Below are 27,380 nucleotides of genomic sequence, written 5' to 3' on the forward strand. Positions count from 1 at the left end.
TTATTTGTTGACAGTAACATGTTTTTTGAAGTGCTTGATTGAGACAATATACAGTGTACTCTGGATGGAAAATCTCATTTTGTATGCTGTAATGATGTACAGTGAATGAATATAAATAAATAAATTTAAATTAAAAAAAGAAAAAAAGAAAAAAAAGAAAAGATGTTGAAAATCTGATATCATAGTTAAATGTTTAGGAACTTCTATTTTCAAGGAAACTTAATGTTCAAACTTCACTTTCTCCCTGGGAATACGACAATGAAATAAATTTCTATGTGTATTTAGGAAAACGCTGTTTATTTTTTCTTTTTTCTCTGGGAGAGGAGGTGGGTATGGGGAGTTTTAAATATTTAAGTGTTTAATTGGAATATCTTGACCTTGACATTGTCACTTATCTTCTTGCAAAACAACTGCTTTGTTACATTGGATAATATGACAACATAATTTACAATGAAAAATAAAGTAAAATAAATATTAAATTTTTTTGCATAGGACCTCTGAGTACATTTAATTAATGTACTTAATTGAGACATAACAGAAAGTTCTAGGGGAAAAATTGAAGCTTCTCCTCATTCTCACAGGGAAATGGTTGGTGTTTGAGCAATGTCCTTAGAAAGAGGAGTAATCTGATCGACTGATGGAATTAGAAGGCAGAATTAACTAAAGGGGCATATTAATTCATCTGGGACTCTCCTTCAGCTTAGTACCCTCCTTTCTGTAGTTCTTGGGTCATGGTCTTCCCAGTTTGGAGAGGTGTGCTGCATTTCATAATTACCTTAGGACTGAGTAGTCGTCTCTTTCATTCTAAAGTTCAATCATTCTTACACATATATAACTATATTCTCAATACCTGTTGTAAGTTTTCTCAGTATATATATATATATATACGTATATATATATATATATACACATATATATGTATATATATATATATATATACGTATATATATATACACACACACACTCACCATACAATACTCTTCAGCAGTATTTCTCTTTTTTTGGAGAGGTTTTTATTACAGAGCACGTGCGCTTGCCAGACAGAGAGACAGAGAGACAGAAAGTGAGAAATCACCCCCCAGGGGGGATGGCCACACCGCAATCCCTTCTCCTCCATTCTCCTCTCGGGATCTTGGGCACGCATGCACATGTGCCCGGCGTGAGTTTTAAGCCACCATGTCCGGGACGCAAACCGCGGTCGACTACGTGGGAGTCCAGCGACATAGCCATTATACTAACTGGTCCCAGCATTATTTCTTCAAACATAGAAAAAGATATGATTATTTAATTTTCTTAAACTTCAAGGTAAGTGTAGGCACCAGAGACAGTAAGGGGAGTGAGTGGTAGAGTGCGGATGGGAGGGGCAAAGGGAAGAAATATTTAACAGACAAAAGAATTTGAAGTTAAAAAAAAAGAAAAGAACACATCCTGTAATTTTTGTTTTATTAGAAAAAAAATTAACAAAAAATGATGAGTTGGGGCCAGCAGATGGTGTAGCAATTGCTTTGCTGTACTCCCACAGGGCTGACTGTGGTTCAGGTCCCGGACCCTGTAACTTGAAAATCATGCTGGGTGCCAGTGTGTCCATGCTTAAGATTCCAGGAGAAAAATGGAGGAGAAGGGATTGTGATGTGCCATTCCCCTGGGGATGGTGATTTCTCACTTTTCCTCTTACTGTCTGTCTGTCTGTCTCTCTCTCTCTGGCAAGCACACATGCCCTACAGCAAAAACCTCTAATAAATTTAAAAAAAATGATGAATTGAAAATTACTTTTAAGAAAGCAATAACAATTTACCAATAACTATCTACTCAATTTGTATATCCTGACTCTTTTTTTTTTTTTTTTGGAGAGGTTTTTGCTATAGGGCGCGTGCGCTCGCCAGACAGACAGAGAGAGACAGAGAGATAGAAAGCAGGAAATCACCCCCCAGGGGGGATGGCCACGCCACAATCCCTTCTCCTCCATTCTCCTCTCGGGATCTTGGGCACGCACGCACACGCGCCCGGCGTGAGTTTAAGCCACCGGGTCCGGGACTCGAACCGCGGTTGACTACGTGGGAGTCCAGCGACATAGCCATTATGCTAACTGCTGGTCCCTGTCCTGACTCTTTTTGAAAGATATTGAATTTTCCCAAAAGTACCATAATTTCAATTATTAGGTAGAACACATTATCAAAACAAATATTTTCAAACAGATAAAGGAATTCAAGCATGATTACTTACTTATTAATTTTTTTTTGCTTTGCAAATACATAGTCTGCTTTTATTTTTCAAATTAAATTTATACTCCTGTCAGATTTCCTCAAAATATTGATCAATTAACAATCAATGTGACAGTGACTGAATGTAATTTTAACTAGAATTAAAACATTGTGAAGTAGTTATTGTTAGAAATATCACCTGTATGTTTAGTACATGTGAAATAGCAACTGAAATTTATTTGACAATGTTTTATGAATGAACTGAATAGAGGGTTTTTTTGTTTGTAAAAAATAAAAAAGACACTGTGAGGTCTTTATAGCTTTTGTAATAATCTATAAAGCCCTATAGTAATTTATAAATGCCTAGCTATTGGTATTTCCTTTGAAGTGAATGGTTTGAAAATGTATTTTGCCATTTTTCAATGTTCATTCATTCATTGAGAGAGAGAGAGATGTACCATTGAAGAGTGTTGCCCTGCCACAACTGCTCTCCAAATCTCCTGGCCAGCCAGGATTACAGGTGCTTTTGCATATTCTGAGAAGTTCAGATTGACACAGTATCTAAATCCAGGCCTCCCATGTGGTCCCATGTCACACAGTATCACTCTACATTTGTGCAACTATGACCAGGCCTATTTTGCCATTTCTTTTTTTTTTTTTTTTTTTTAGAGAGGTTTTCGCTATAGGGCACGTGCGCTCGCCAGACAGACAGAGAGAGACATAGAGACAGAAAGCGAGAAATCAACCCCCAGGGGGGATGGTCACGCCGCAATCCCTTCTCCTCCATTCTCCTCTCGGGATCTTGGGCATGCACGCACACGTGCCCGGTGTGAGTTTTAAGCCACCAGGTCCGGTACACGAACCTCCAGCGACATAGCCATTATGCTGACGGCTGTTTCCCTAGTTTGCCATTTCTTAATGACATTTTTTTCTTGATATTCAGGAGTTCTTGATGTAATTAGAAAAAATAGATCTTGTAATTCAGGTTAGAGTTTTTATTTTACTTAGACTGATATATTAGGGGTTTCATAGACTGCATACTAATTTTAGCTCAAGGATATGATAAATTAGCTAACACTGAGTAGTTCTGTGGTCAGTATTTTTGTGATTGCTGCTACAGTCCCTTGGTCCATGGCTTTAACTGTGAGTACCTTGTCCCCTTAGCCCCTCCGGCTCTAGGACCTGTCAGCTCTGCTGAATTCAAGAAGGCTTTTTTTTAATTTATTTTTTATTTATTTTTTAGGTTTTTGCTATAGGGTGTGTGTGCTCGCCAGAGATACAGAGAGACAGAAAGCAAGAAATCACCCCCCAGGAGGGATGGCCACGCCATAATCCCTTCTCCTCCATTATCCTCTTGGGACCTTGGGCACACATGCACACGCGCCCGGTGTGAGTTTAAGTTGCCGGGTCTGGGACTAGAAACGCGGTCGACCACATGGGAGTTCAGCAACATAGCCATTACGCTAACTGCTGGTCCCTCAGGAAGGCTTTTTTAAAGCCAACATCTTCAGCAGTCTTCCTTGACCTGGAGAGGGTAAGCACATATGCATCAGGTCCTCTGATGCTCTCACGGCTACTGAATTGCTCAATATCTGGAAGAGGAGAATATCCTCTCAACATTCTTGGGAACATAATCAGAGTATCTCAGTTGAATTTAAAGAAATTTTCTTAAAATTCACTTCCATAAATTATATAAAAATGTTTTACACTCCCTGTGGTCTTAAAACATCTTCATTGGACCAGCAGTTAGAGTAATGGCTATATCGCTGGACTCCCACTTGGTTGACATGGTTTGAGTCCCGGATCCGGTGGCTTAAACTCACGCCAGGTGCGTGTGTGTACATGCCCAAGATCCCGAGGAGAAAGGCGGAGAAGGGACTGCGGTGTGACCATCCCCCCGGGGGGTGATTTCTCGCTTTCTGTCTCTCTGTCTCTCTCTGTCTGTCTGGCGAGCGCATATAAAAAAAAACCCCCCCAAAAAAAAAAAAAAAAAAAAAAAAAAATCTTCATAAGAGCCTAGCCATGATGCAGCAGTTACACAGCTGAATCCACAAAGGCAAAGTCCTTGTACAGGTCCTAAGACCTATTTGAATGTATTGGGTGTGTGTGCACATATCCATGATCCTGGCCTGTGAGATTAAGAGTTCATCGCATCTTGGGAACCAGCAGTTAGCGTAATGGCTATGTCGCTGGATTCCCACGTAGTCGACCGCGGTTCGTGTCCCGGACCCGGTGGCTTAAAACTCACGCCGGGCGCGTGTGCGTGCGTGCCCAAGATCCCGAGAGGAGAATGGAGGAGAAGGGATTGCGGCGTGACCATCCCCCCTGGGGGGTGATTTCTCGCTTTCTGTCTCTATGTCTCTCTCTGTCTGTCTGGCGAGCGCACGCACCCTACAGTGAAAATCTCTCCAAAAAAAAAAAAAAGAGTTCATCGCATCTTGAAAATTCCATTGTTCTCTCTCTCGCTCTCTCTCTCTCTCTCTCAGAAGAAATAAACTTTTAAAAACTACCTTCATAAACATATTACAGTAGAAAATAAGATGAGCAAGTGTAAGGCAAATTTAAGAAAAATATAGAGCAGTAGCTGGCAAGCATTTTCTATAAAAGGACAGACAGTAAATATTTTCTACTTTGCCAGCCTTATGTTCTCTGTCTCAACAAAGGACATGGCTGTGCTTTAATAAAACTTGATTTACAGAACCAGGAATCTGGACTTTGCATGGAATCATGGTTAACTGACCCTAGTGGTTGAGAAAAATTCTATTTGGACACTTTGAAAATTATTTTTTTCCATAGAAGTCAAGAAAAAGGAGGATTATTAAGACCAGTTAGAAAATCATTGATTTGAAGTCTAAAATTTTGAAAAATGATGCTTCTTCAGTCATTATTAAAATTTGTTATGAAAGTTTCATGTATATTCTTATATATTATACACACTTAATCTTCTATTAGATTTGTAAATAGATTTGTGAGTATCTTAAACATTGTTTACATGATCCCTTTACAGACCTTTAATAAAATCAAGCTTATAATATAAACCATCAAAGAGATAATAAACTATCACTGGATTTCTAAAAAGAAGAGATACATTTTTCTGATGATGAAAATGACATATGTTTAATGTTTTAAAATCAAGTAAAAGAAAATCTTTATGCACCTGAGAATGTCTTGAGGATCACCTATATTTGTCATTAAGTATTAATGGTGACCTCAAGTAGAAAGACCAGTAATAAAACAGACTAAAGCATGGAGCCAGGATGTGGCGCAGTGGTTACACACCTGAATCCACATGAGAAAGATCCTTGGTTCATATCCTGGAACCTCCTCAAGCCCTCCAGGTATGCACATGAATTTATGACCAATCAGCTGAGTGTGGCCCAGTTAGAGTCTCTTTCTCTTTTTTCTCCCTCAAAAGAAATTAATAAGTAAACTTTTTTTTAAAAAAAAGACTAAAATGGATACAAAAAGTATGTTCTTGGTAGTACAAAGAGCAAACAGTAGCAAATACCTTTGGTGTCTGTCCTATGTCACATGAAGTCAGCAGATACTGCTCAATTTCATGAAGTTCAGACTTGCCTCCTACCTCCCACCTCCCAATTCAACTGCTCATTCTATCAGTTGAGTGAAAAATAATGCTGAGTGAAAAAATTAAAATCAAGAATTTACAGCACAAAACAGTATATTTTGTATGTATAAAGAGTGTTTTGAAAGGAGATACATTTATCTAGTACACATATTAAATAATGGGTTGATAGGGAAGAGATGAAAGTTGATAAGTACAATTCAAGTGAAGAGCAACGTGCTGAATGATGACGATATGCCATTGTCTGATTATGGGGACTTTAGTTTTGTGAACCTAGGGGGAAAATGAAAAAAAAAAAAAAAAAGATACTGACATCAGAATATACAAAACTGGTAAAACTATGGCATGAGTTCTCACCTGTAATTCCTAGAAGACAAAAAGCAGTAAGAGGGTTTAGAAATTCTGTATTTTCATAGAAATAATCAAGAGAAGCAGTGGTAAAATATGGCACTCTGGGAGGCTGACCCACATGGGAAAATTTGAAGTTTATATGAGGAGACCCTCCCAAGTACACTGGGCACACCATGTGCCTACAGTCTGGTGCCGGCTGGGACTGAGAGTCTATCGTGATGTCAAGACTCTGTAGGGGATGGTGTCTCTCCATCCATCTGTCTCTCACACTCATAGAAGAAATCAAGGGACCTGCAGTTAGCATAATGGCTATGTCACTGGACTCCCATGTAGTCGACTGTGGTTCGCACCCCGGACCCATGGGCTTAAAACTCACGCCGGGCATGTGTGTGCATGTGTGCCCAACATCCGGAGAGGAGAATGAAGGAGAAGGGATTGCGGCATGGCCATCCACCCTGGTGGCTGATTTCTCACTTTCTATCTCTCTGTCTCTCTCTGTCTCTCTGGCGAGTGCACATACCCTATAGCAAAAACCTCTCCCCCCCCAAAAAAAAGAAATCAATAAGTAAAATTTAAATATGAAAAATAGGGGCATCTAGTGGTGTGGTGATTAAGGCAGCTGTATGGTTCGAGTCCTGAACCCAGCAGTTTAAGAAACGTGACAGGAGCATATGCATTCAGGCCTTAAATCCCTACAGGAGAATGGAGGAGAAGGGATTTGGCATGGCCAATACCCACACCCACTCCAGCCCAGATTTTTCTGTTTTTTGTTTTTTACTTAATCTCTTATTTCTCTCTGTCTCTCTCCAGTCAGCACATATGCCCTATAGCGAACAAACAAATAAACAAAACAAGAAATAACTCAATGAAGTAAATTTTCATCAAAAAGTTCATAGAATTGAAAACATTTTAAAATCTAAAAATAAAAGGAGAGTTAAGCAAATAATGGTTATTCACTTAGGTTAAGGATATGAAATCTTTAAAATGATATTTGTAAATATAAGAAAGAAAATACTATTGCTAATTGAGACAGATATTAATCTCAATAATTTCCATGTGTTCCCTCATCTAATTATTATTCATATCATATAAACAAGACTTAGAAAGATGGACATATCTAGTAAAAGGCAGTCCTTGGACTCAAACGGAAGGCTTTCATGAATTTGGTGCTGTACGATACAAGACTTCTGCCCTCTTGAGTTCTTCATTTATCAGTTTTTGCACTGGGCATAGTTTTAATGTTTGTCAAATCTAGTAATATCAGAGAGAACTTTAAAAAGTTCATGAGAAATAGAATTAAAATATAAATTTATTCTAGTGCAAAACATTTTTTGAAGTCCATGTACAGTTTTTTACTAATATGCATTTTGTATGAACTTATTGATGACCCCTCACATAATTCTTTAAGAATCCCCTGTCACAGTACCTGATTATTGTATGTTTCACTGGGAAATAATGAGGCTAATTTATCTGCTATTATTTCCCTACCTGCTCAATAATGTGAGTGGCAAGTTCAATGTGCTTAAATCCATTTAGTCAAATTGTAAGTGAGAATTGCCAAAATTAAGTCCATGTCCGCCATGCAGTTGCTACCGTCACTCTCCTCCCCACCAGCAGCACACCCATTGTTATCAGACACGCGTATGCACACGGACAGGAAAAGGACTGGACAGAAATGCCCTGTACTCTATCACTGTGATGATTTCTTTTAATGTTCTACATTATAGCTCTTACTGTCTCATGAAGAGTTCATCAGTTGAATTTGTCTTAGAGACTAAACTCTGATGTGTGAACGTAGAAAAAATGATGTTTCTAGGGACCAGCAGTTGGCATAATGGCTATGTCACTGGACTCCCATGTAGTCAACTGCAGTTCAAGTCCTAGACTCAGTGGCTTAAACTCACGCTGGCTGCATGTGCGCTCGTGGCCAAGATCCTGAGATGAGAATGGAGGAGAAGGGATTGTAGTGTGGCCATCCCCCCTGGGGTTGATTTCTCGCTTTCTGTCTCTCTGTCTCTCTCTGTCTTTCTGGTGAGCAAGGGCATGCAGCCTATAGCAAAAACTTCTCAAAAAAACAAACAAACAAACAAAAAACAAAGGAAGAAAGGAAAAATTGTGTTTCTGAATCCTCTGATCTTCACAAGGTTTTAGACATTGACTATAATAACATGGCAACTGATATATTTCTTCCGTTGATTCTGTGGGATGCATATGTGAGCAGGTTCAGGCATTGCAGAAAGTGTGAGGATACATGCTCATCAACATTCATGGGAGCATATGTATTTAGTTAGCATGAGTGACATTTTATTTCTATTGCTGTCAGTAGTTTATTTATAACACCCATTCAATTGATAAGCAGATATTGAGCTGGTCAATTAAAAACAGAGTAAAGTTTATTTAAAAGGAATTTGGAAAAGAAAGTTGAAGTTCAAACCTCCTCAACTGGTTCTTGAGATATCCTTGGGTTGAGTCCTAACTAAGGGGTACTAACTTCTTCCTATCTTTCTTCCAGGTAGCCTCTCAGAGACTCATCTATTTTATTGTTTCAGCATCAATTGAGCTAATTATGGGGGTAATCATTTTAAGTTAGGAAAAAACTATTTTTACCTGAGATACTGTCATTTTTTTTTCATTTGAAAGTAAAAACTTTTATTTCCTTACCTTAATTCTGCATTCAAAGATAGAGTTCCACTTACTAAGCAGTATCCAACTCACTAAGGTGGTTAGAGATTGGGTCTAATGAGGCCAGGGTCACAGACTAAAGCTGCATGTATGCCAATTAGCTTTATGCATAGAAAAATACTATCCCATGGCTGCCCACTGGGATTCTACCTGGTCCAAATTATGAAGATGGAATTAATTAGAGAATGAAATGACTCAGCAGAAACCTTTCACCATTAGCTGAGGGAGAGGGGATTTCAAGTTCATGCCCTTTTGCATATTAGCAAATTTTATTTCTCTCTCTTTTTATTTTGCCTCCTAAGTAAAGGAAACGTTCAAAGAGGTTAAATGGTTTGTTTGTGAAATGGTAGGTATAAATTGGAAAACTCAAGAGACAAAATATTTTGCAAAATGTAGTGCAGTTATTTATTCATATCATGGAATTTCATAGCATTTTAAAAAACTTAATTTGCAGTCATGTTTTAATGATCATTTTTATTTACATGTAATCACTGCACATCTTTACAGTGTACAACATGGTTTTTCCCAGCATGAATACAGTGCAAAACAGTCAAGTTAAGGACATCACCATATACCTCATCATCAACAGGTAATTTTTCATTTTTGTTTCTATTAAATGTTTCGTTGGATTTTTCCCCTAATCCCCTCCCTCCCTTCCCTAATATCCATCCTCTATTACCCACTCCCTCCTATAATGTCTCTAGTATCTACAATTGACCTCCCCATCATTATACCTTCCAATCTTTCAGTTTCTGCTAGAGTACAAGCATTTAGTATATATTGAATGGGAACAGACAGTGCCTGTCTTTCATAGTCTGGCTTGGTTCACTTAACTTTCAATCTTCCATATTCGTCCACTTGTCATTATATGTCAGGGTCTCTCATTGTTTTAATGGCTGAATAGTAGTTCATAGAACCATTTGTCTGTTCTTAGACATTTGAGTTGATTCCATGTCCTAAGTATCGTGTATAATGCTGTAATAAACATAGATTGTGCAAGTGTTTTTCCTATTGAAGGTTTTCCTATCCTCTGGCTAGATATTTAAAAGTAGATTTACTGGGTGGTATCGCAGTTCTATTCATAGGTTCTGAGAACCCTTCATATTGCTCTCCACAGTGGCTATACTAATTTACATGTCCACAGACAGTATTTGAGTTTTCCCTTTTCACCATAGCCTTACCAGCACTTAACATCGTAGTATTTGTTGTTTTTGTTTTGTTTTGTTTTTGTCTTTCATCTTAGTCATTAAGTGATAACTCATTGGGATTTTGATTTGCATTTTCCTTAAGGTAAGAAATGTTGGGCATTGTCTCATAGGCTTTTTGGTTGTTAGTACGTCTTCCTTAGAAAGTTGTCTATTCAGCTCATTTGTCCACTTTGTTTTGTAAGGAGAGATTTTTTGCTACATGGTGCACACTCATCAGAGAGACAGAGAGATGAAGAAAGAGAAAGTGAATAATCACCCCCTCCCCTTAGGAAAGATCCATTTTGAGTTGATTTTTTTTTAATGGGGAGAGATAAAGATTCAGTTTCATTTTGTGCAGGTAGATATTCAATTTTTCCAGCACAATTTGCTGAAGATATTTTCTTTCCCCACTGGGTTGTCTTCTACACTTTGTCAAAAATCAGTTGGTTATATGGGTTTTGGTTTCTTTTTCAGTTCTCAATTCCATTCCATTGGTCTACCTGCCTCTTTTTTGGGGGGGTCAATATCATATTGTTTTGATTATCATAGTTTTGTAATATATTTTGAGGCCAGAAAGTGAGATGTTTTATTTTTTTCTACTTCTCTAAGGAATATCTCTGGTAATTTTATCAGAATTGCATTGAATTTTTAGATTAATTTGGACAGGATTGACATTTAGTTATATTAATTCTTATAATAAGGGAACACAGGATGTCTTTCTATTTTTTGAGTAATTTTCAACTTCTAGTTTCAGTTTTTCATAGTTTTCCTTTAGAGGGTCTTTCACTTCTGGGTTTACTCCTAGATTTTGTGACTATTGTAAATGAAATTACTTTTTTCAATTCTATCTGTTCATTCATAGTTAGTGTATACAAAATGTAGATTTTTCTATGTTGATTTTGGATCCAGTCATTTTACTATATTCACTTATCATGTACAAGGGTCTTTTTGTGTATTCTTTTGGATTTTCTATGTACATAATAATATCATCTGCAAATAGATAATTCCACTTCTTTCCCACTTGAATGCCTTTTATTTATTTTCTTATCTGATTGTATTGGCTAGGACTTCTAGTACCATGTCAAAGATGAGTGGGAAAAATGGACAGCCTTGTCTTATTCCAACTTTTTGTGGAAAAGCTTTCAACGTTACCCCATTGAATATGATCTTAGCTTACAGTTTGTCAAATATGTTGAGGAATGTCCCTTCTTTGCCAATTTTGCTGAGTTTCAATCATAAAGAGAAGTTGCATTTTATCAAATGCTTTTTCTGCATAGATTGACAAGATCATATGATTTTTTATCTTTCCTTCTATTAATGTGATATACTTGTTGTTTTGTATTATGTTGATCCATCCTTGCATCCCTGGAATAAAGCATATTTGGTCATGCTATATCATCTTTTTAATATGTTGTTGGATACACTTTGCTAGTGTATTATTGAGAAATTTTGCATTTGTATTAATCAGGAAATTAGTCTGTGGTTTTCTTTTTTTGTTATGTCCTTTTCTGTTTTTGGAGTCAAGGTGATAGAAGCTTCACCTTATGCTGTCAAAACTTGCTATATTCAAAAACCCTCTTAACTAGAATAGGAAGAAAGGGTGCAGAGTTTGGCATGAGGCAAAACAGGGTAAGGCTCTGACTGTGAGTAATTGGCTTGCGTCTATGCAATGTTAGCCATGACAGAAGCTGCTGGATCAAGGACAAACGGGCAAAAATCTCTGGAACCAGATTGACTCTGATGATATTAATTGGTGCATACTATTTCAAACACTTTATCTCATTTGAAACTACACTGATCACACTTTGAAAAGGAAAAGACTAAGATTAAGAGTTTCCCGAAGATTGCTAGGAAGTAGCAGAGCAGAATTTAAAACAGGATCCATCTGATTGTAAAGTGCCTGCTAGCCCTTTGCCCCTTATAGGAAATACAGACTGAGAAATGTCTAATGTGTGCATTTATTGGTAATTTCTACTCTGAAGCATAAATTCATATATTGAACGATTTATATTGGTTTATAAAGATGTATAAACATGTCTCAAATTTACATGCTCACTATGACTATTTCACCCTAAAGTATCTCTTCTCTAATACCTTCTACCCAGTGCCTGTTCTAGTAACCCATGTCCTACAAAAGGGAACTTCAAAATTTTTGTGAAAAAAGTACAAGTTTACAAAATTTTTAAATCCATACATAGTTTTTTTCTCATAATATGCATTGTTCATGAACTTTTGGAGGATCCCTTATATATGACTTTTGTCTCACCTCCCAAACTATAATCCATGACAAAAATAAACAAAAACAAAACAAAAACTAATATCCAACAGCAATGATACCCTGCCTTTGGACTTAAATATGATGAATATAGAAGTTCTAATGCTAATGAAAATAAGCCAGGCTATGAAAAATAAACAATATATATCCCTGCTCAATATATACTGAAAGTCTGCTTTCTATGGCAAAATTGAAAGATCCAAAGATTTAATAGGAGTAAAGCAAACATGTGTAGATACAAAAATCTTTATGGAAGAAAAGTAGATAGTTGAAGGTGGGTGGGAGGGGCTCAGGGGAAAAACTCTTATCAGATGCAAGGTCATAAAGGCCTCTGTCAAAATGATATTTTGGTAATATCCTTGATTTGATCAACATGCACTACTGCATACATTCTCTGAAAGAAAAATATTGTGTTCCCTAGAGATGTACAATGATCGAATGTAAATAACAAATCATGAAACTTTAAAAAAGGGAAAGTTCAAAAGAAAAATACCATGATCTTTGTGTTTTATCCATCCATTTATTTACTTACTCACCCAACAGTGATTCAAAGATGAGTTTCTAAGACTCTTGCATCATTGGCATTTGGGTTAGATAACTGTGGTTAGGAATGCACTGTTTATTTTAAGATGTTTAGCAGTATTTCTGACCCCTCCTCATTACATACTAGTACAACCTTCCTAATTAGCAAAATAAAATTTAAAAAAAAAAATAAAAGCACATACCTAGTCTAGCCTATGAATCCCACATGTTAACCACATGTTTCAAGTCTTGGACCTAGCAATTAGAAGGACACATGGAGTACATGTGAAGTGTTCAAAATCCTGAAAGAAGGTGGGAATGGAGGAGCAGAAGGTATTATGGCATTATGGGGGAAGTCTTTCTTCCTCTCCCTCTCTCTCTGACTCTCTCTGTTTGGCAAATAAAAAATAATTTTTTATAACAAATCACATACTAAATGTCTGGGACCACTTTAAATGTTTTATGTCTATTATCTTTAAGGTTTACAGCATACTAATAAAGTGGGTACTTTTTCCCCTATTATTCAGGTAAGGAAATAAGGCAACTAGCCTATTTTCTCATAGCTATAAAATAGTAAAAGCCTGATACAAATACCAGAGGGACCAGGATTCTGTCTCTTATTAGCTAATCATTATGTGATCAAAAAGACCTCTGGACTGGGAACCAGCAGTTAGCATAATAGCTATGTTGCTGGACTCCCATGTAGTCAACCATGGTTCATGTCCCCGACCCGGTGGCTTAAAACTCACGCCGGGCACGTGTGCGTGTGTGCCCAAGATCCCGAGAGGAGAATGGAGGAGAAGGGATTGCAGCGTGACCATCCCCCCCAAAGGGGGGCGTGATTTCTCGCTTGATTTCTCGCTTTCTGTCTCTCTGTCTCCCTCTGTCTGTTTGGCGAGTACACGCACCCTATAGCGAAAACCTCTCAAAAAAAAAAAAAAAAAAAGAGCTCTGGACTTTAATAAATACATCCTGAATGCATCCTGAGTCCATGACTGCTATCAGCTTAGTCAGAGTCATCATCTTCCTGAACTTTTATAGCAGCTCGATACTAATGATCCATTTCCCAATCTTACTCTTTCCTAGTCCCTTCCATATATCTCAATCAACAGTGTTTAAAATGTAAATATGATTGTGTCTGTCACTACATAAAGTCATTCAAAGTCCTTCTTTGGCAGTTAAAACAAGACCAAACTCATTTAACAGGACTCACAGTGGACTTCTCATTTTGACTGTTACTTGTACCTCCTTCAACATCCTCTCTTCCACAGTCCTCTTCAATCTAAGTAATAACCATGCTCAAATAACTTGTTTCACAAAGATACTACATACAGTCTATGACAATAGACTCTACACACAATAGACAATAGTTTTCTACATACAAACTCCCATCCCATATCCAACACTATTTTGCACATTTTTTTCTGTTCCTCCCCCACACAAGTCCTTCCTATGATAGCTAAGTTTTCATAAAAAGGAAGACATTGAAAGGATAAAAAGAATATAAAGTTCCTGTTGAAAAAAATGTAGCCTATAATTTTTGCTTCATAAAAATAAAAATTTGAAAAAAAATGAAAGGATTTCCTGATGCCCCAAAGTGTATCCTGCTTTACAAGACTCTTCAGCTCCATATGTCCATGTCTTATTATTAGTAACTCCAAATCCCTTGGTAGACTCTAAACTCTCTGAGATCAATAACCAAGTGTACCTTGTATGCCACTCTGTTTTTTCATTGCTAGTTCTGAACCAATTATAAGAAATTCTTTCTCATACATACATAAATGCAAACATGCACAAATATAAGTATACACAAATACATATGCACAAACACACATACAGAGATGCTGGCACCATTCAATAAATTATAAATTCTTCCAAAGTGTGGTTATTAGTTCAACTAGTCAACTAAGATACAAATGGCTATAAACTTTATTTGGGTCTCACCAATCAATGAGAAATTTTACTCTTCTGTTTTTATAATTTGCTTTGTTTTATAACTTACAAGGGCATGTGTGCTTGCTGGGGAGAATCATCCTTCTGTGGGGGTTGACTTTCTCCTCCATTTTTCTCTCAATCTTTTAAACACCACCTCCCCCCCCCCACACACACACACACACGTACCTGGTATGTGTTTTAAGTCACTGAGTTTGGGACTTGAACTTCACAGTTGACCATGTGGAATCCAGCCACCTTAACCACCATGCCACCTAGCTGGATCAACATTTTCTTCAACTGATAAGATAAGCAGCTTAATTAATGTTTCTCATAATTTGACACAACCGTCTTCAGTATCTTGTTGCTAGCAGGTTGTTTCACTATCTTGATTCAGGACCCTACATTGAATTTTTTCACTCCACCTTCCATCATTTTCATTCTGTTGATATGTTCCAAAGTATGTCCTACTAATCCTCTGCTGCTATATTTTAAATAGTCTAAAAGAACTTTTCTTAACAGAGCAGCATTTCATGCATTTTAAACATTAATAACTAGGGAAAATTCTGCTAGATCAGGCAGGCACCCAAGACAGTTCCAACCTTTTTGTTTAGTATTGAAAAGTATTCTTTTCTACTTCTCATAGCATCTAAATAAAGTAGTTTATTGCATGCTAAAGAAAGTATAAAATATGTATGAAATAAGGTTTAATTTTTAAATATTAAAATGAGAACACTTTGAAATAAACATAATTATCTCAGTATTATTGTTGCTAAATATTTTAATGGGATTCCATTGGTATAATTCTAAAGATTGTAATCACAGCATGGCACAAATCCAGATGCTTTCACTGACTGAAAGTCAGTATTTTAAAATCCTGTTGCCATGTAGATAATATCTAGAAACAACTTTTCCTTCAATCTACATGAAATAGCAAAATGATAAATTTATCCTATCAAATTTTAGATTGATCTGTCTCTATGCACATTCAACATAGCATGCTATGATTTCTTGATACAAATACATTTTAAAAAGATAATTTTTGCATTTTGGCAACATTTACAGTATATTTTTATGTTTGTATCTACGATAAAAATTAATGATTATGACTTTTGGTTGTTAAGGAATGGTAATCTTCCTAAATACTTTTTGAAAATAACTGCAAGTATTTAAATGTGAATATCTTCCTTAACTATGAAAACAAAAGTCCCTATGAATAAGAGAAAAATGTAAGTAGTTTGAATACAATGATTAAAATATTCTGGAAAATTTGTTTCCCACCTCATCTCAGCATGACGTGATGATGTGATATCATGAAAAATATGAACAAAACAGCTTCTTTCTGTTTTCCCTTCAGTGAATCCTGTCTCCCTCAATTCCTTCTAGTCACCACTAGTTCTTTATAATAATCCTCACCATATCACTTTACATAGGTAAACTAGTTGATGGTTCCCATTTGGTTACAGTAGAAGGTACAAAATTCTTATATTCTTTTTTAAAATTGTTATGTTTATTTATTTATGTTTAATTGGACCAGAGAGGGACAGAGAGAGAGAGAGACAGAGAGAGAGAAGAAGTGAAAAAGCAAGTCACCAGGTTCAGGACTCGAACCATGGTCAGCCATGTGGGAGTCCAACACACTTAACCACCATGCCACCTGCCAGCCCCTTTATACTCTTTTTAATATGTTATAAGGCATGTGGACTGACTGCAGAAAGACAGAGAGAGAATAAGCATCCCGTGTGAGTGATGACCATAGCACCATTCCTTCTCCCCCATTTCTCTTTCTGGGATATTGGGTACACTTGCACATGTGCCAGGCATGTTTTTAAAGCTGCTGAAACTGCACATGTGACTATGGGGGATCCTGCCTTCTCAACCACTGGCCCCAAAGCTGGAACTCAGGCTTTTTAATATGGCATGAAAGGTCCTCCATTAACTTGCTCCTTACTTCCTCTCAATTCAGGTGCTGTGAACTTTATACAGCTTTGAAAGTGAAAGTGGGATAGCCAAGAAATGGTGAATTCTGAGGCTTCATTTCACCCAGACCAAGACCACATCTCTGTGTATTTTTAGCTCAGTCACATGAGAACTTTAGGATCTTTATAAGTCATATCCCTTCATCACACCATCTGAAACAAAAGAACTTGGTTTGTCTATGTGTATCTCTCTTTACCAAGGGAAAGCCTTTCATTGAAACCATGTCCCAGTGTACTCAGCAGAATTATCCTTAAGTTTCATTGACTAAGACAGGGTTTCATACCCACTCTCAGCTAATGATTAGTTGAAACAAATGTTAATACTTTGATTATTTTGACTAATTCTGATTCATTACCTGGAGTAATGGAGTTCTGAACCACACAGTCTGTCACTTGGAATCTAGCCACCTGAATCACTACCACCTTTCCATTATTTCAAATATTTTCATATCTAAAGCAAATATGGATTTCTTCGGTTAGATAACCCCACTCAATTTGAATAATCACATCAAAAAATGTTTCTGGTGAATCAGAGAAGAGGGGTTCAGGAATAACAGAAACGCCATGCTCCTAGAACACCAAGGATCTATGAACTCTGAGTGAATGCATGCTCAGAAAATATGGTCTTCCTGCTTGCACACAACAAGATGCCATTGGAGGGGTAATACGATAATGAGTTTTCCAAAATCCAAACTGTTCTGTTCAGCCTCTGGTGTCATTTGGCAGTATTTCCTCTAATAAATACAGAAACTGACATGTTCCAGAAAATTACCTTATTTTTCTGATTTTCTAAGAAACAACTTCCCTTCCTCCTTTGCTCTAATAAATACAGACGATGAGAGAGGCATAGTGGACATATACCTTCATGACCTCTTCCTTCTCCCTCTCAACTCAATCATTTGAAGCTTGACTAGTATTCTGTGTGTTTCATGTGACTCTGCCAGACAGAAGAATATTAAGGAGGTAATTATAAATTTAATGTTTTGTCCCACTCATGTTTGCAGTCTAGAACAGAACCTCTTTTGGTTTCTGCTAGAACCACACTTTCTTCATATTAGGCTTAGACTCCTGACCCTGCTATAGAGCTAATGCCTTTGTTCTATCCCACTTCTCTACTACGTAGAAAACTGCCAAAGCATCTCTGTTAGCAAGTCTTTTCATATTTCATTTGCATTGTCTTTCTACTCCATGTTCCCAGAATACATGTGTCCTCCTTCTCATGTGCTTTTGTAATGATCTGCAGCTTAGAGGTATCATCCAAAGTGATAGACCGCATAGTAATTAAGGTCAGGGATAACTCACTTACTTTGTGTGTGTGTGTGTGTGTGTGTGTGTGTTTATATGTTTTTATTTTGATTTATTTTATACTTCAATCACTGCACATCACTATAGCTTGTAAAATGAATTTACCCAACATGAATACACCTCACACTTTTACTTACTTTCCAATAGTAAACACTTACAGATTGAATGCATAAATGGCTGTTGAATAAAAGCATACATGGATATGTAGATCTACCCCAAAACTGTCCAAAGCAAGAAAACCCCAAATCTCAAGAGTTTGTTTTACTTCTGTCATCAGTTTTGAAATATAATTAATGCATAGATTGAGATATTTGCATACGATGGCCCATAACTCTCTAAACTATATGAAGTAGCCAAAACATCTGTTACCATTTTTTATTTAAATTTTTAAGCTGATTTATAATATCTGAATACAAACATTCTAATGTCAGTACTTGCCAATGTTAAGAAAAGAGATTTGAAAATAGGTTTTTAATTATTCATATGTGTTTCCCATTAAGAACATTAACAAAATGTGTTATTTTAAAAGTAGTTATACCAGATTATTGCAATCTTAATACTATTTCAGTAAACTGTCTTAAGCATATATTTGTTACTGATTATTTCTAGAATTATTTACCCTGCATACCATAATTCCTCCTTTACTATTTCATTTTTCAGATGTCATATCCTTTTATGGAATATAATAGAATAACTGCAATAAAATAGTAATTAGAACAAAAATAGCAAAGTATTATACACAATATAATGTTACAAAGTAATAAATATATGAGAAGACATATGAATGGATTTAAAGTATCAATGCTTTATAACCAGTAACTCATTTAATTTTCTCAAAACACTATGAAATAACTTACTGTGCACATTTTAAAGATGAAGACAGAGTCAACACTCCAAAGTCATACAGCTAGGTAGTAGTTTAATCAGGATTCACACTGAGGTATTCTGTCGCTAGAGGATAGTAAATGCCTCAAGAATTAATCATTAAGATGTATATTCAGTTACAGACAAAGAATGAGAAATAAAGTCATTGCTTCAGCCTAGAATGAAGAAATAATGTGAAGCTTAGAAAATAATTAAGAGACATTTCTCTTTTGACCTTTGATGGTGCTTAATAAAAGCAATTTATTTAATAATGTCACTTCTAAATTCATACACCTTCAGTGACTCCAAATTACCTGGAGGTTAAAGTCTAAATGCTTACGAGGGCATTCAAAATGCCCAACCAACTTGCTCAGCATTCTCTCTAGTCATATTCTCAGACTGTGTTTTTTGTTAGGGTACTATACAGTGAAATGAAGAGACATAGATGGTTTCAGACTAATTTGAGATAAATCATGGCTGAATTACTCTCTTGTTCTGTTATACAAATCATCTTAAGATTTCTTACTGCAATATTCTCATCTGTGAGATAAAATGAGTAGTACTAGGTCTTGAGTGGTCAGGAGCATTGTATACAAGAGAGTCAGAGTCTTTTCCTGGTCCTTTCCAGGCAAATAATGCCAAGTAGTATTCCCGTATGCAAGTACACTATCATGGTTTAGTTCTCCATATATAAGAACCTTAATGGGTTCCCCTGAGAATCTGCCTCAGCACTCAGGAATTTTCTCTCTCTTTTTCTTAGTGGGCATCTTCTACTTGTAAACATGTGTAGCATTTTCAAACTAATGCACCTAATTAGTAATTATGCAGAGTTTGCCCATCTCTCATTAATTTACACTTTTTATTTCTATGTTATTATCTAAGTTTTCACTACTCTATACATAGTTTAATTTTTAAAAGATCATACAATCCTTGAGGGTGGTAGACTAGGGTATGATTTTTTATATAATATTAAACAACAAAGACAAAAGATGATTGGCTTATCTTTACCGATCATTTTGCGTATAATAATCTTGCTTTTCAATAGTTATCAAATTTAAAGATGTCTATGAAGGAGGAAATAGGTGAGCACTGATCTTTTGCTAGATATTATGCTTATCACATTTTTACTTTATTTAATCCAAATAACAGCTTGTGAGTTTGACATTATCACAGCCCATCTTTTAATTTGAGGTAACTGAGATCTAGCAACACAGTTGTAAAACTAGTAATAAAGCATAGGTTAATATAGATGACAATTTGGTGAAAATTGAAGAATACAGGCCAGCAGCAGATTTACCTTTATTATACCTACTATTATACATATAAATTCATTATTACAAATAGAGTCTAAATATTACAGGCACTCTGCTAAATACTACTAGATCACAGGAAATGTCATGATGCATTTTTGTATAGAAAAACAGAGAAAATATGTCATGAATTTTCCAACAACCCAATATGTGTGTGTATGTGTGTGTGTGTGTGTGTGTATAAAATCATTAAATACTAAAAAGTTGGGGCTATGGGGTGGCATAGTGGTTATGGCACTGGACTCCAACATGGCTGATGGGTTCTGGGCCTGATGCTAGGAAATGTCATGAGGCATTTTTGTATAGAAAAACAGAGAAAATATGTCATGAATTTTCCAACAACCCAATATGTGTGTGTATGTGTGTGTGTGTGTGTGTGTATAAAATCATTAAATACTAAAAAGTTGGGGCTATGGGGTGGCATAGTGGTTATGGCACTGGACTCCAACATGGCTGATGGGTTCTGGGCCTGATGCTTGAAAATCACACTGAGGGAAACTCTGGGACATTTAGTAGGCAAAGACTTCTTAAATAAGACTCCCAAAGCACAGGTAATAATCCCTAAAATAGACAAGTGGGACTATATCAGATTAAGAAGTTTGCACAAGACATAGTAATTAGTGTGAATCAACAACCCTCAGAATGCCTTAAACAAAGGATTGATAACCAGAATACACAGGGGACTCAAGCAGCTTGCAAAAAAAAAAAAAAAAAAAAAAAAAAAAAAAACCCAAACCAAATATTAAAAAATGGGAAAATAAGCTGAATAAAAATCTTTCTGAGGAAGATATACAAACAACCAAAAGGCCTATGAGGAAATGTTCAACATCCCTCATCATAAGGAGATGCAGATTAAAACCACAATGAGATACCACCTAACCCCTATCAGAATAGTAAAGATTAAAAGTACAAAATGTGATGTATTGGTGGGGATGTGGTGAAAGGAGAACTCTCTTACACTGTTGGTGGCAATGTAAATTGTTTCAGCCACTGTGGAAAATAATATGGAGGTTTCTCAAAGACCCATAAATAGAACTACTATTTGAATCAGCAATCCCACTTCTCAGTATCTACCCAAAGGATAGAAGAATGTTTAGTCAGAAAAGCTCTTGAACATTAATGTTTATTGCAGCATAATTCATGATTGGTAAGAAAGACATGGAATCAACCCAAATGTCAACAATCAGATGAATGGATGGAAAAAGTGTGGCACATATACTATATGGAATACTATTCATCCATTCAAAAAAAAAAAAATACACAAGACCCTGGCATTTGATAGAAAGTGGTTGAATATGGAAGATGTATTGCTGAGTGAAGCAAGCCAAGATATGAAAGATATTGTATGTATGCAATTTATGGTAGAGATTGAAATTTGGAGGGCATAAAAGCAGTGAAAATATTTAGGGGTACTGAAGACAGTGTGGAACAGGAGGTGGGAAGAAGGGAAAAGTATAGAAAAAGGTAACAAGAGAACAAATAGAGAGGCATGACATTAGTGGGACACAGAAATGGTTTATAACATGAATAGTATTCTCAATTGGACTGGTCTGAGAAGTATTTCATGTTGGGTTAATTCTCTTTACAAGACAAATGATCTATAGTGATTGAACGTTTAAAAAAATAAAAAGAATAAATAATAATAATCTGAAAAAAATGATGAAAAGTGGTTTGATGATGATGACGTCGATAGTAATGTCTTTGTCTTGACTTGTATGCATGTGATCATACTGGAAAAAGAAATGCAATACACTGTAAAGATATACATGATTAAAGGTAATATAAAAATTATAATAATAAATTTAATTTAATTTAAAAGAAAAAGAAAGAAAATCACACTAGGAGTGGGTGCATGCATACCCAAAATCTCAGGAGGAGATTGAAAGAGAAGGGATTATGGTGTGGTAATCGCCCTGGAGAATGATTTCTCATTTCCCTCTCAACTGTTCCTCTATGTCTCTCTCCAGTGAGCACACATACCCTATGGCAAAAAACCTTTAAAAAAATACTCAAACATCACAGATAATACGTACTAATATTTCCTGAATTTCATAGGCCAGCACACTGAAACATAAATATAGTTATGCATGTCACAATGTTTGGGGCAACAACATACCACATAAGTTGCCAACAACATACCAACAAATGTTGCCCTGTGAAATTATAATAAGTTACACTGTATATCCTAGTGTATAGCAAGCTGTACCTTCTAGGTTTGTGTAAGCACATTCCACTTACACAGCGAATTTGCCTAATAACACATTCCTTAGAACATAACCCGATCATAAAGCAGCACTTGCCTTTATTAATTCAATTGCTCAGCTTTGAAAAATTACAAAGTAGAGAAAAAAATCACAGTACTAAAAATTGATTTTATTGATTTTATACATACTCAGGACTGTTGAATAGCATCTTACACTGTGTCATATCAGGTTTGATTATGGTTCATGAAGAATGGTATAAAAGAAGATATGATGGGAATATTCATTGCCCCAATGTAATCCTTGCAAGTTGTGTACATATTCTGAAAGACTATACTATACTCCATAATTTTATAAAACAATTGTATGCAAATAGAAAATTATAATAAAATAAAATATATTTGAGAGGGCTTCAAAAATTTATGGAATGTGTGTATTGTAGAAATTATACATACATTGCAAGACATTTTGAATAAAAATAAACTCATACTTTAATTCCACTTTCCACAAATTTTTAAAAATTATCTATATATATTTTCAAGAAAATCTTAGAATCAGGTAGAATCAATCAAACTATTGTCAGTAACCAGACTATTCAATGACATTATTGAAGTGTGGGCAGTGTCCACCATTTCATATCACTAATATGAATTCAGTGTCAAAAATTACACACACACATACACAGTCTCTTCTCAATATTGTAAATAACCTAATAAAGCTCAGTATTCTTTGCATAGAAGCTTCTGGTATTTCTGAGTAGTTTCCAAACATCACATGTTATCTTTACTTTTTGGAGAGGTTGTTTGTTTGTTTGTTTGTTTTGCTATAGGGCGCATGCGCTCACCAGACAGACAGAGAGAGAGACAGAAAGCGAGAAATCCCCCTAAGGGATTGCCACGCTGCAATCTCTTCTTCTCCATCCTCATCTCGGGATCTTGGGCACACATGCACACACGCCCAGCGTGAGTTTAAGTCACCGGGTCCGGGACTTGAACCGCAGTCGACTACATGAGAGTATAGCGACATAGCCATTATGCTAACTTCTGGTCTCAACACCACATGTTATTAAATTAAAACAAATGCAATTTTTAAAGGAGAGCATGAAATAATGTCTGTTTTCTTTTTTCTCCACCTGTTTTCCTCCCTGGTCTAGTTATTCATATTTTTCTTCATCTGTGTACATACCTGAAAAATAGTAAGAGTTTTTTTTTAATTATTATTTTATTTTATTTATGTTTTTATTTTTAGGGAGAATGAAAACCGTATTTATTAAGGAATATGTACATTCCAAATATGTGGCAGCCCATGAGAGGAGATGGCTGAACAGTTTCTGTCTTTTCTCTTAGAGGAAGTGGAGAACTATTATGCAATGGGAAAGATAGAAGGGCTACCCTAAAGTCAGGGCATCTCCAAAAAGAGAATTTATGTTGTGAATATAATAGCAAAAATATATTTTTAAATGTTTGCACTATAAGGCTTTTTGTTCCTAGCCAAAATTATCTGATATATTTAGATACAAACCTTCCATTAGAGTTACAAATTTTAGTGATGTGTGAAAGAAAACTGTTTCTGAGCCATGAAAACACAAAAAGTTGTCAACAAGTTGCATAATTGAAAATGCAATGTTTTAAAAATTATTTGACATCTGAAATTGGCTAGCAAGTTTTTTATTATCTCTGTCTTCTTTTAAGACCAGAAATAAACAGAAATAAAATCCCCAATGACATCATATTTAATTTATGCAAACTCAAAAACAAACAGGTGATTAGAAAATGAAGTAGCATCACAACAGTGAAGAAATAATAACACACCACATTAATCCATATTCAGAATAATGCATGACCTTTCTGATCATGTGAATGACATTTTGCTTTATACATCTTCAGAATATTTAATTTCAAGATATCAATATTTAAAAATATCCTTTTTCATTTTTTGTAGAAAAGATTTGCATACATCTCAATACAACTCATATGATCATTGTTTTTTTGTTTGTTTTCCTGAGACTGTGTTAACTATTTGTGTATCTCCAAGTTAAAATTGACATTAAATTTTAAAACAGTAAGGTCACCTCATGTCAAAGAGTGTACTTATTTATTTCTATATCCAGACATCACAAACTATTTTTGTACATCAAAAAGGTTAACTTTAACTAAAATTTATACTTGCTAATTATTATTATTATTTTGGAGAGATTTTTGCTATGGGGCACATACACGTGCTGGAGAGACAGAGAGAGCAGAGAAAAAAAATGAGAAACTAGTTCCCAGAGAGGATGGCCATGCCACAATCCCTTGTCCTCCATTCTCCTCTTAGGATTTTGGGCATTCACGCACACATACCCAACGTGAGTTCAAAGCCTCCAGGTCCGGGACTCAAACCACCATAAGTCATGTGGCAGTCCAACACCTTAACCACTACACCACCTGCTGACCTCCATGTATTTGTTAATTTGTTGAAACAGAGTAAATAAGGATTCTGGCTTTAAAATGTTTACATTTAAAAGGAAAAAATATAGCTATGAGTAATATCCATGAAATATCAAAATATAAACCTAGCTCTTTAATGATAGTTTAAATAATAATTAACATCCATCTTTTTTTTTCTTTTTTCTTTTTTTTTTTGAGAGCTTTTCACTATAGAGTGCGTGTGCTCGCCAGACAGAGACAGAGAGACAGAAAGCAAGAAATCACCTCCCAGCGGGGATGGTCACACCACAATCCCTTCTCCTCCATTCTCCTCTCAGGATCTTGAGCACGCACGCACATGTGCCCGGCGTGAGTTCTAAGCCACTGGGTCCAAGACGCAAACCACGGTCGACTACGTGGGAGTCCAGCAACATAGCCATTACGCTAACTGCTGGTTCCCCAACATTCATATTTTGAATGAAACTTCAAAAAGAAATATTAAGAAAATGTGCAATACCTGCTAGAAAAGTAAGTAGGAACACAGGTGGCAGAGTGGGAGTGTAGAGTCTATTTCACACACGTGTGAGATAAATTGAGAACAGTATTGCTGAATCATTTGCATACAATCAAAAATAAATTACATTTTTTTAAACGGTTTTTGATTTGGAGTATGTATGCTCATCAGAAAGAGAGAGACCAAGACAGTGAGAGTAAAATTGAGAAATCACAGGACCAGCAAATGGCATAATAGTTCCACAACTGGACTCCCACATAGCTGACCGCAGTTCAAGTCCTGGACCAGGTGATTTAAACTCATACCAGGCACATGTGCGTGCGTGCCCAAGACCTTGAGAGGAGAAAGGAGGAGAAGGGATTACAGTGTGGCCATTCCAACTGAGGGGTAATTTCTGTCTCTCTTATCTCTTTCTGTCTTTCTGGTGAGTATACAAAACCAACATTAAAAAAAAAAAAAAAGTGAGAAATCACCCCCACCCCCAAGAGAGATGGCCATGCCACAGTCCTTTCTTTGTTCTCCTGGGATCTTGGGCATATATGCCTGGTGTGATTTTTTTAAGCTACCAAGTTCAGGACTCAAAACTGTGGTCAGCCATGTGGGAGTCCAGTGACGTAACCGTTGTGCCCTGTGCTGGACCTGGTTTTGTATAAATTACTTTTTAAATGATTCTAGATACAGACTAATACTAATAAGTATATGTTAAATGGTTCGTGTGTCCAAGTGCTGTTCTAGAAATATTCGACTGGCAAAAATAGAAAGGTCAAGCAGGTTAAAATCAGACAAATAAGACTTTTATCTTCAGTTTTAGCTATTGCACTTTTTAATCTGTGCCTTTATTATTTTATTACTAAATACAACCAATGATCCAAGTTTCAAAGGGTGACCAAGAGTGCAGTAAGTACACATTACATATTTTTTCTCTAAACCAAGTAACCTTTGAAAAGGAATGATATTTTAAACAAACGGGTTCAATTATTATTTGCTATAATAAATTTATTGTAATTTCTAATTTCCATATAATAGTTGTACATGTTTGTGGGTCCAACGTGAGTTTTCAAAACATAATGTACCATGTGTACTAACCAAATTAGGGAAATACACATATTCACCATTTCCAATATTTATCATTACTTTCTGTTCAGCACATTCAAAATCTACTCTTCTAGTGGTCAGCAAGTGGTGTGGTGGTTATGGCACTGGATTCCCGCATGGCAGACTCTGTAGTCTGAATCTCAGGTCTGGCAGCTTGCAAATCACACAGTGCATGTATGTGCATGCATGCTCCAAATCCCAGGAAAGTAATGTAGGAAAAGGGATTGTGGCATGGCCATGCTACCTGGAGAATCATTTCTTACTTTCTCTCTCTGTTTCTCTCCTGCAAGAGCATGTACCCTATGGCAAAAACCTAAAACAAACAAACAAAATCCCTGCTCTTTCGTTTGTTTTAAAATACATATTGAGTTGTTATAAATGTTCTTCACTCTGCTATAGTACTTTATTATCCATTCCACTTATTTACACCCACTATGTTATCTATTAACCCCAGGGCCCCCATTCCCTTCCCCTTTCTCAATTCTGGTGTCCACCATTGCATTGTGCTTCATGCAAGTGAATCTATTATTCTTTGAATCATACTTTTGCATCTAGTACTTTTGGATAGAGTACTAGTTTTTGCTCAAGTAATCTGAGAAGAGCTCATGGAATCCTTAGGAAGACATTGAGGAAGCACAGCTATCTGGACACCTGCACCTTATGTTTTTAACCCTTTGCCATTCTATCTTATTTACTTCCTTTTTCTGGTGTGTGTGTGTGTGTGTGTGTGTGTGTGTGTGTGTGTGTGTTCTGTCCTTCTTTTAATTAGACTATCTGACTGACTTATGAATATTGATCCATAAAATAGAAAGTAACTACTTTAGGCTAATAATCTACTCTGGCTTCCAAACATTCTCAAGAACCTGTGACACAGTCAAATCTGAGCAGATCCACTCAGATGCTCCATCTATGTGCTTTGAGATTCTGTTCTGAATCCCACTTGGTTTTGTTTTCATTTTTAAGATTTATTT

The sequence above is a fragment of the Tupaia chinensis genome, unplaced genomic scaffold (genome assembly GCF_000334495.1).
Source record: "Tupaia chinensis unplaced genomic scaffold, TupChi_1.0 Scaffold000033_1, whole genome shotgun sequence".
NCBI classification, from domain to species: Eukaryota; Metazoa; Chordata; class Mammalia; order Scandentia; family Tupaiidae; genus Tupaia; species Tupaia belangeri.